Genomic DNA, 10,126 nt, shown 5'->3' with positions numbered 1-10,126 from the left:
AGAAAACAATTATGGAGGAGATACAAGAGATCAGCAGTGGTGGAGGAGAAGAGTGTGGCAGAAATAAAAGAAAACCCAGCTATCCTTGATTTTTTCCCCCCACCTTTCCAAGGCTGTGGAAAGCCAGGGCTCTGGAAATTTGACTTTTCACCATAGAGGTGGTGTTTGTAGGGGCTGATCCATTTCCATAGCACCAATGGGAGCAGTTCCCTAAAGATGAATGCAGACAGCAGCCAGAATAAATGAATGGTGCTTGTGCCACAACCAAGATATTAACTTCATCCTACAGAAATGATGCTGGGTACCAACAGGTAGTACCATCCAATCCAGGGACACCTCAAGGATCTTTATACCCTTGTCTGCAGAAAGGAGCAGCATGGAACATTTATGTGGGAACACACTTATTTAGTCTACTCCCTCAAAATATGCACATGCTTCCTTTTTCCTCCTCTTTTCCTTCTTTTTGTCTCCTCTTTCTTCTTTCTCTTTTCATCTCATTCCTCCTTTCTTCTCCATCTGGACCAGCCCTCGCCCAGATACTAACCAAAGTGAGATGAATTCTGCACCTTGCAGAACACTGCTAAGCCTCCAAAGGAAAGTAGGAAAGTAAAGGCACATGGTTTTCCCCATAATTTAAATGAAACATGTAAGACTGTAAGATTAGTGCACATCAATCCCTTCATTTGAATCAAGAGACACCTTCGTTTAACAGCTATAAGGAAAACCACCGTTTTGTTCAAAGTACATTTCATTAGACAGCACGAGACAGTTTTCTTCAGCAATTTTACAGCTCTTATCAGATTATATTAAAATTAAATTAAAACAATTTAAAATAAGTGTTAAGTACTAAAGAAAGAGTACAAACAAAGACACTCCTCCTTGTAAGCTTTCAGTGAGCTGGGAAATGGTGCACTGATGTTATTTATCAGGGATGTGAGTAATAAGATTATTCTTTAGTCAATTATGAGCCCATCAGTGTCAGTACAGAGGATCACATCATAGATCTATGTTTCTAATACTTCAGTCTTCATGAGATTTCTTAGCAGTAGTACACATTTGCCTGACACAAGCAAATAAAAAACAACAGGGAGAAAAGGGAATAAGTAAGTTGGAGAAAACACTGATAGTTCCTTTTTTCACACCCATTTTATCAGGATGGTTGGTTTTAGGCTGGATGAGACTAGAAAGAGCCTGGTCTCATGGTCATAGATCCTGTCTGTCCAGTCTTTTTCCTCTTTGGCCAATGACTTCCTTTCTGGTTTGTGTTCTGTTAAATAAGAGATGGTTTAAAATAGCAGGACTAAATCTTAATTGTTCATCATTCTCTTGAAGTAGGGATGGAAGAGAGAAGGCAAATGTTATGTTAACCTCCCTTTCTGTGTTTTGTGGGGACTTGTCTCACCTCTGACATGTTTGTTCTAATTTATGCTGAACTTCCCCCCATGCTTCCGGGTGGAAGGTCTGGGAAGGAGAGAACAGCTTTTTTGTCTGTATTTTGGACATGCCCCTGATTTGTCTTTGATCTGCAATTTGTGTAGGGGATGAGCAGCAGGGCATCTCCCTAAGTGCTGCTTCCCTGCATGATGGGGATTCTCAACAGGTGTACTCAATAAAACCAGGAAGATGTTTCCTCGGATGATTGGGACTGGGGTGTCTCATTGAGGAATGAGGAGGAACAACTTTGCCTGACCTTGGAAGGAAGAGGAGAGAGAGAGCAAAAGAGACAGAGAGAGATGGCATCATTCTACATAGCAAGCTGCCACCAATGAACTCAGGCCATAGCAGAAAAGATCTGGGATCAAATCCCACATGCAATGGGTGAATTTATCTTGGGTGGACCTGCCTTTTTCTTTTGCTACAGTTTTTCGTGTGTAGTTGCTATGGTGAAAACACTGCACTGAATTGAGTGGAAGGTCTCTTTGCACTTCCACAGTGGCATAAAGGGACTGTTGTGGATTGAGAATGTGAGGCCCATTATCTTTTAAAAGCAGCTATGTAGCAAATGTAGGATTAATTTAGTACTAATGCACTTAGGGCAAAATTCTGTTACTTTCGTGTAACCTTACTGACTTTAGTGGAGAAACCATGTGTCAATAAAGTTAAGGCTGAGGTAACATTTTGATTTGAAACCGTTTTCCCCTGGTTTGAGACCAATTCCCTCCAATGAATCAATTCCCTCCATGGTATGTTTGATGTTAGTGTTACAGTCTTCAAACCAAGAGATGAGACAGTTTGAGATCCCATGAACTTACACCTTTTGATTAACTTGAAACAACATAGAATTTCAAAACAACAGGTAAGTCATAAAACCACAATATGCAGCAGATTTAGCAATCTCACCACCCACTGGAAGATTGGGTACATATGTACCAGCAAGTGTGTCATGATGAGCATGTTTTCTTTGATTTTCACTCTTCAGTTTTACTCCTGAGTTTTCCATACTTATGTAAACAGCCTTGTGCTTATGTAGATTATGTGTCATTTACAACGTTTGGTATTTTTCCACTATCCAAAACCCCCCACCCTGGGCCAGCAAATCACACAACGACACTCAAATGCTTTCCTTACAGGAGATAGTCTGATCATAACACTTGCATAACTACAGGACTGTTACATGATCTACATAACTCCCAACTCTTGACATCAAAATTTGTATAATTAATGTATATCTGAAGTGTCTTCCATTAATTCTGTGAACATTTGAGGTTTATTAATCCCACTGAGCAAGAGTATTCATTGGCTGTGGTCTGAAAAGGTGCCTTCCAAACCCCCCAAATTAGGTAGTGTTCCAAAATCATGGGTGATCCTGAAAATCATGAGACTGGATTAAAAATCATGGGCACTTTTACATGTGCTCCGGGGCAGGTGGGGTGGGGGGAGGGCAGGCAGAGGTCACTTTAATTAGAGTGGCTCTTGGAGGTCACTCTAATTAAAGTGCTGCAGCGTCTTGTGCATCAGTGTCCCCGCACTTAAGAATGGTGGTGGTGGGCACTTGAACTAAAGCTTGTTTGGTGAGCATTAGTTCAATGACACCACTACCATTTTGAAGCATGGGGATGCTAATACACAAGTTGCAGAGGCTGGCTGAAGCATGCTAATTATCATGCTCCAGCAGGCTCAATTAATGGAGTCTGCTTTGACATGCTGTAATAGAAGTGTGTTGGAGCAGCCCTGCAGCATGTCTACAGACATCCTATGAGATTTAAAATAATGCATTTTAAGTTTCACTTTCTGCATGTTGGGTCTGATGGGTGTGCTTGAATCACATTTTCAATTTTCACCGCATAACCATGTGAGGTGAGAAACGTATTTAAAAAAAAAATGGAAGTTGAGGTTTTCATTTAAATACTTGACTCCCGTAGTTGGTCTTTAAGGAAAACACCACACACAGGAACACTTTCAAGTATTGCGGGAGTTGATAGTGCTGAAGGTTGGCCATGATCCTTGGCCTGCTGAAGTCAATGGCAAAGTTACATGAACTTCAGTAACAATGGATCTAGAACATTAGAGCACTTATTTTATCATGTGGATTAGTTTGATGTTGTCAGGGACTCTAAACAGGCAGGCGAGTCTGTGCCAAGTACCTCAGCAGCCGCACTTGCAGTAAGCCACAGCCAATGAATTGTACCCAGTTTTAGAGACAGTGAGCATCTTGACTGACTGCTGGGAATGCCACCTACCCATTTAGCATTAGTTAGAGCTTTGGGTTTCCAAGCCAGTCAACAGTTCTGCTATGGCAATATGCCTGGTTCTTGCACTCTGGTTTTCCTTTTTCTAGAATAAAGACTCTGGCTTGGCTTATTTCTAGACTTTAGCTTTAGATTTCCTTGTGGATCTGTTTCTTGGCTTCTGAACTTGGTTTGGCCCTGCTCTTGGACTTCACCCTGTGGTTTAATCCCTTGGATTGGTACTCATTGTCTGATCCCTGGATCCTAAACTGGACTGTGTTGTGGGTTTGGATTCTGTCCTTGGATTTCCTTCCAGATTTGGTAATATGTTCCCCATCTTCTGACCCAGCCCTAGGCCTCTTCTTTCCCAGTGGTCTAACCATTAAGACTAACTACCTAATCCCTGGTCTCTTACACATATATTCTCAAAACATAAACTATTTTTGCTTCTATAGCTAACTGAGGAGATATTAGTGGAGATCTTGGCTTTGTCTTTTTAAAAACTGTAAATTCTCTGATAAACCCCCTTAAGCTTTTCTGATTGAAAACCCCCAAATCCACATTTTCCATGATTAAAATAAAACACCACTATATGTATAGGTATCAATTTAACACAATGTTTTACTGATATATTTACAATTTTAAAGCAATTTGGAAGCCTACTAGTGCCTCAGTCATTATAATAAAATTAATTTGATATACCTACATATTTTGGCTTTTGCTTTTGTTTTTTTTAATCCCTGCCCATGCCCATGCTGTTGTCCCTCATTCCCAAGCTGCAGTTCCCCCAGCCCTGCTGATGCCCCTCACTCCCAACCCACAGTCCCCTGCCCCTTTGGTGCCCCTCATTCCCAAGCCACAGTCTCCACAACCCTGCTGGTGCCCCTCACTCTCAACCTACGGCCCCTAACCCTGTTGGTGGGGGCCCCCAGCTACTGCTGTTCTGTGTGGGCCAGAGCATAGTGGCTGCAGCAGCTACAACGTTTGTGGGCAGTGGCAGAGGCTTGTGCCACCCCCAACCCTGGGCTGGGGATCCTGCACCATGCCAGGCAGCCTGGCCATAGCCCCATCCCCCAGGCAACATCTTCCAGGTATGCACCCCTGCGATCACAGGCATAGCAAATGGAAAACCCAAATCCCTGGATATTAGGCACTGGATTTTGGCCACATCTCAATCCCCTATGAATTTCAGTCACATTGAGATCAGAGGTTTTGTCCAAAATATTATAAAGAATAGTGTCAGTTGATCCTTTTGGTCACCTGTAGGCTTGTAATCATTCTGTGGCAGATGCCTGAATAACATTTATTTGCTTGAATATATAGAAAAAGAATAGAGAAACCTGGATCTTTTTACCTGTATTACCATATATGGTGTGAATTTGTTTTTAAAAGAGCTCCTAAATTTGCAAATCCTTTGCATATGAGTCTTCTTGAGTGCATAATCTTTTTCCATGAGTTAAAACCTCCCATGTCTTATAGAGCCATTTATTTATAGTGAGTATAAATAAATGGGTTAAGCTAGACAGCAGTTCTGGTTACTTAAGTGATGGAAGCTAATTTGGGGGCTAAGTTCTGCTGAACATAGTCAATAAGGCCTTTTACTTTAAATTTAAATGTTATCTGAGTTTTGGAGTGAAAAGTGTTGAAAAACAGTAGGAATAGCGCCAAAGAGCATTAAAAGCTGACAGAACAACCCTGATCGGCAGAAGGGGTTTGTCACTGTTAGAGCTGCAATACTCATTCTGCAGCTCTTGAGTCACATGCAGCTCTTCAAATACTGGAATGTGGCTCTCTTCACAGGTTTGAGTGACGCCTTGACAATCAGGTAGCCATTGCCTTACATGCCAACACCACTGTTTTAGGGTTCTAGCTTTAGCTCCATTAGCAGAGAAAGATTAAAGTATGCTTATTTTACTGCTGTTGATTATGTCGGTCTACAAGTATACTGATCAGCTGTTGCTCACAAATACTTGTGCATGTCTGACTCAATTACTCTACAAGGTGCATCTCTACCCTGCCTTCTGTGTCTCATGTTATATTATAAACTTTTGTAGGTGTCTGCAGCTCCATTCTAACTTGTCTTGTCCCGCTGAAGTTTGCCTGCTTTTGAACACTGAACTTTTGTCCCTGTGGGCATGTGGATTTGAGCACTTGTGTAACAATTTAACTTAGAGTGAGTCAAAAGATTTTTTTATTTGAAGGTGAAGACTGGTGCACATGGGACTTTTACAGGCTGATCCAAGGCCAGATGGAGTCAATGGGAGTCTTGCTACTGACTGGCAAAGTAGAGGAGGGAGGGATTGTAGAAAAATGGTGCTGAACTTTTACTTTCCCATTTTTTAAATAATGTTCAATATTTTTGTCAAAGTGAGCTGACCAGGTCTACTGAAAATGTGGTGTACAACTTGCATTATAAGGCTGTGGACCCATGAGTGCTTGGATGCCTTTCATAAGGGGGAACATTTCAAAATGGCAGCAGCTGGTACAATCTCATTGTTATGTGTGAACAAGCTGAGAATGAATCAAATGCAACCAAATTGATCCAGATTTACCCCTGGATGAAAGATGATGCAAGTTCCTTTTTTGAAAGGGCTCCAAGTATTTGCATGTCCATATTATAAGAAAAGTATTAATGGAATTAAGAGTTTCTCCATGAAGACTCAGTCACAACCATTTCCTTTATTTATTTTAATTTGTTTTTGTAAATCCTGGAAAAAGCATTGTCTTCCCACCTTTCCTATTCCCAACATTTTTTGTATTGTTATCCCATACAACTCTGTCTACATCTGGGTATTGATAAAATTCACCATTACTGCAGTATCAAAGCAACTCTCAGTTATTTTTGGTGTTCTCTTCACAACTTTCCACTTCCTAAGACCAGGAAGTATTAATTCCTTCTGTTTACACACGGGGAACAGGACTACACAGAGAAAAACAGTACTTGCCTACAGTCAACCTGAATTCTTGTGATTCTTGGTCTAGAGCATAGGATATAACTTTCCTCTACCAGCTACTATAGAGTGTGATCCTTCCAACATTACTCTTACACCTACCCCACTGATTGCAGCAGAATTACCCTCATATTTTAGGACTAATCATTTGAGTATCCTCCCTACTTACAGTGATACTATGTTATGGAGGTGTTGAACACCATCCCCACAATGCCAGGCTGGTCAGTCTCTGTTCCTCTGTTCAGTTTTCCCTCAAAAATCTTCACATTTGTTCATGCTGGGCTATAGATATACATAAAGTTATTTCATAGCCCTCCTTAAATACCTTCTTAAAATTCACCTCTGCTGTGATGCTTACAAACCACTCAACTGTCCCAGGCCACTAGTGTGCTGCTTCTGTTACATAATAATGGGCGGATCTAGGATTTTGAAAGGGGGAGTACAGATGGTGTGGCATATGATCACCTTATAACACAACAGATATTTTTCTATTTAAAGAGAAATTAGATACTTTACTAATATATTAGGGGGCTCATACTACATTATTCAGTTTAAGATCAAATAAAAAACAAATATGACTACTGGACTGTGCACTAATTTGCTAGATTACAGATAAAGTTAAAAAAACACAACAAATGAAGCAAAAAATTGTCACAAGATATTATATAATTAGTCCTGTAATCATTATACTTAATTGTATGTCTCTTCAGCTTTGTAAAACAAAATCTAGCTTAACTTGAGTGTCTTGACAGTACCTCCAATACTTCACTGTCAGTTATTTCTAATAGTAACCTGAGTTACTATTATCACGTGGGAGTTAAAGTTTTTAGCTAGAGCTCAAGAGAATCTGCAAGGCTGTGACATACAAGAGAGAATAAAGGGGAAGGTAGAAGAGGAATGGCTGACACCAAAATTTCAGAAGACAGTTTGCATAGTGGAACATCAAGACCATTAAAAAGGAGAGAGGGTCATTAACACCTGTGGTGTGGTGAGTGATTAACAAGAATCAGGAAGATGATAATGAGCCATGAACTGAATTGACTTTCTCAGTACTGCCTGAATAGAAATGCTGCTGCCCTTCCCAGGCAGCAGCATTCAAAGGTTGGGTGGAGCAGAAATTAAAGGGGGCAGGCCTCCTAGCTCATTCCTGTTTTTAATGCCACAGTTCAGAGCTTCTTCCTCTCCACTGTGCCAGTGAAGGGGGAGTTTATACCCAGCTTCAGCACTCCATCTCCTCAACCTTTGATGGTAGTGCTGGTCCACAGGTAGCCCAGCAGATTGGGCTCTACATGGTTTCCCCTTGCACTGCTTGTTGCAAGCTGGATTCCATGTTGGCTGCTTTTGCCCCTGATGTCTGGTACAGCCTCCTGGGCCACTGACTCCCGTAATGTGACAAACAACTGAGTCATGTAATCCCTGTTTGGTCTTGTTAGGTTTCTTGCCCATATTACTTCTACTGTTAAGTTGTCCCAGAGCTTCAGTTCTTTATTCATTAGAAACTATCATTAAAACTTTAAACCTGATACCTTTTTCTTGAGCCAGCATTTTCCTTGCTCTTCTTCCTCCCTGGGATTTAGGGGATTTACCTTCCATGTATCCCCCTCCCCTGCTAGATTTAAAGAGAGCAGCCTGCATCCAAGTCTTCATTTTGTTAGCCTAATAATTCACATCTCCTCTTGTCAGCTAGCTTCAAAATTCTCCTCATCATTTTAGGAGCTCTGCTCGGCATCATTCCAGGTTGAATTCAACCTCCTTCTACTACAGTGTGTGACCACAACTATACACAGTATCCTGGAAAAGGTTGTAGCACTACCGTTCCATAGAATCACATGCATCTTATTCACAGCCCCACCACACTAGTGGTTCCTAGTCATCCTCTGACCAACTAATAAACTAAGAGATTTCCCTCCACCCATCTCTGTTGCTACAAGCCGATAAACCCCCAGCTCACAGCAAAGATTTTTGGGTTGTTAGTGCATGGCCTTCCACTTTGTACGGCTAAGTTTCAACCTATTTCTATTATTCCTGTCCTCAAGGTCATCTAATTCTTCCTGCACAATGCTCTGATCCTTTTCCATAACGGCTGTGTCTCTGGATTTTATGTTGCCTACACGTCATTATCTCACTCCTACTTTCTATGCTTGAGCCATTAAGAAAAATTTGAAATAAGGTTGGTTCCCAGACCAGTCCTTGAGGACCTTCACTAATAACTTCCCTTGAGTCCAGGATTTCCTGTTTCATTACAACCCACCGTAGACAGGCCAGTAGCCAATTCCTTTCCCAATTTATAAGGCTTGCCCTAATCCCTACCTTCTTCCTCTTAATAATTTCTCCCAGGGCACTGCATCAAATGTTTTACTGACGTCCAGAGCGGTTTGACTGTCTGCATTTTCCCTGCAGGCTATTGAAGCCCCCACTACTCCAATGTTGTGAGCAAAGGCTCTTGACAATCCGTGGAGCCCTGACTGGGGCAGGCACCTCCTCAGAGCTAGTGTGTCAGGCCCTGCACAGACTCAAGCAGCTGTCATGGTGCCACTCACTTGGTGGGGGATTATGCCCATAGACATAGAGGCTGGAAGCTGATTTTGTGACATATCAATTCTGGGCTTCGGGTGCATGTGGCCGGGGCAATGGGGGAGTGGGGGGGAGAAACATCACGTAGCCCCAGGAGCTGGCTGGGAGCACCCTTCCTATGGGCAGCAACACTGACAAAGCTGCCTGCAAGCAGGTGGGAATTTGGGCAGCATGGCTCCCTTTCTGCCCCTGATGGGCACTTGCCCATGCAGGGGGCCACTTGCTGCCTGGGGTCTTCATGGTTGGGGGGTGGGGTGGCTTGACTTCTCCCTACAGATGAGCCCTGCCTGAGGGACAGTGTTGCCAGGTATATGGTAATTTTCTTATCTATACGATAATTTCAATCTTGTATGAGGTATGATCAATAATAGTAAGTGTTCAAATGTATGCTATTTTTTGAGGCAGCTCATTGATGCAACATATGCAAAACCCAAATCATTCTCGGGGAGGGGAGTCTTAACTGATTTTCAGGCTTGCTGTCAGATCCTCCTTATAACTGCTTGCCTCAAAATAAAGAAATGCTTCAACTTTAACAAGCATCTAAGGGCAGCATGGGGGGCAGGAGCTAGTGTGAGCAGCAGGGATCCTGGTTTTCTTTGATTAAAAAAACCCCAATCCACATTTTTCTGTGCTTAAAATGAACCCCCCTTAAGAGAGAGATCGATTGATCCATCTATATCTATTGAGATATATCTATATATAAACAGTAACCCCAAATCCACATTTTTCCGTGCTTAAAATGAAACACCACTAATCTATCTATCTATCGAGATAGCTAGATAGATAGATTAGTGGTGTTTCATTTTAAGCACGGAAAAATGTGGATTTGGGGTTACTTTTTTAAAGCCAGAGATTGGGATTCTTTTTTAAACCAGGGAAAACCAGGACCCCTGGTGAGGAGACTGTGTGGGGGCGGGGAAGCGGGTGGAAGGT

The sequence above is a fragment of the Crocodylus siamensis genome, chromosome 1, assembly GCF_052110815.1.
Source record: "Crocodylus siamensis isolate JL-2025a chromosome 1, ASM5211081v1, whole genome shotgun sequence".
Classification (NCBI taxonomy): Eukaryota; Metazoa; Chordata; order Crocodylia; family Crocodylidae; genus Crocodylus; species Crocodylus siamensis.
This window is presented reverse-complemented; position numbering follows the sequence as displayed.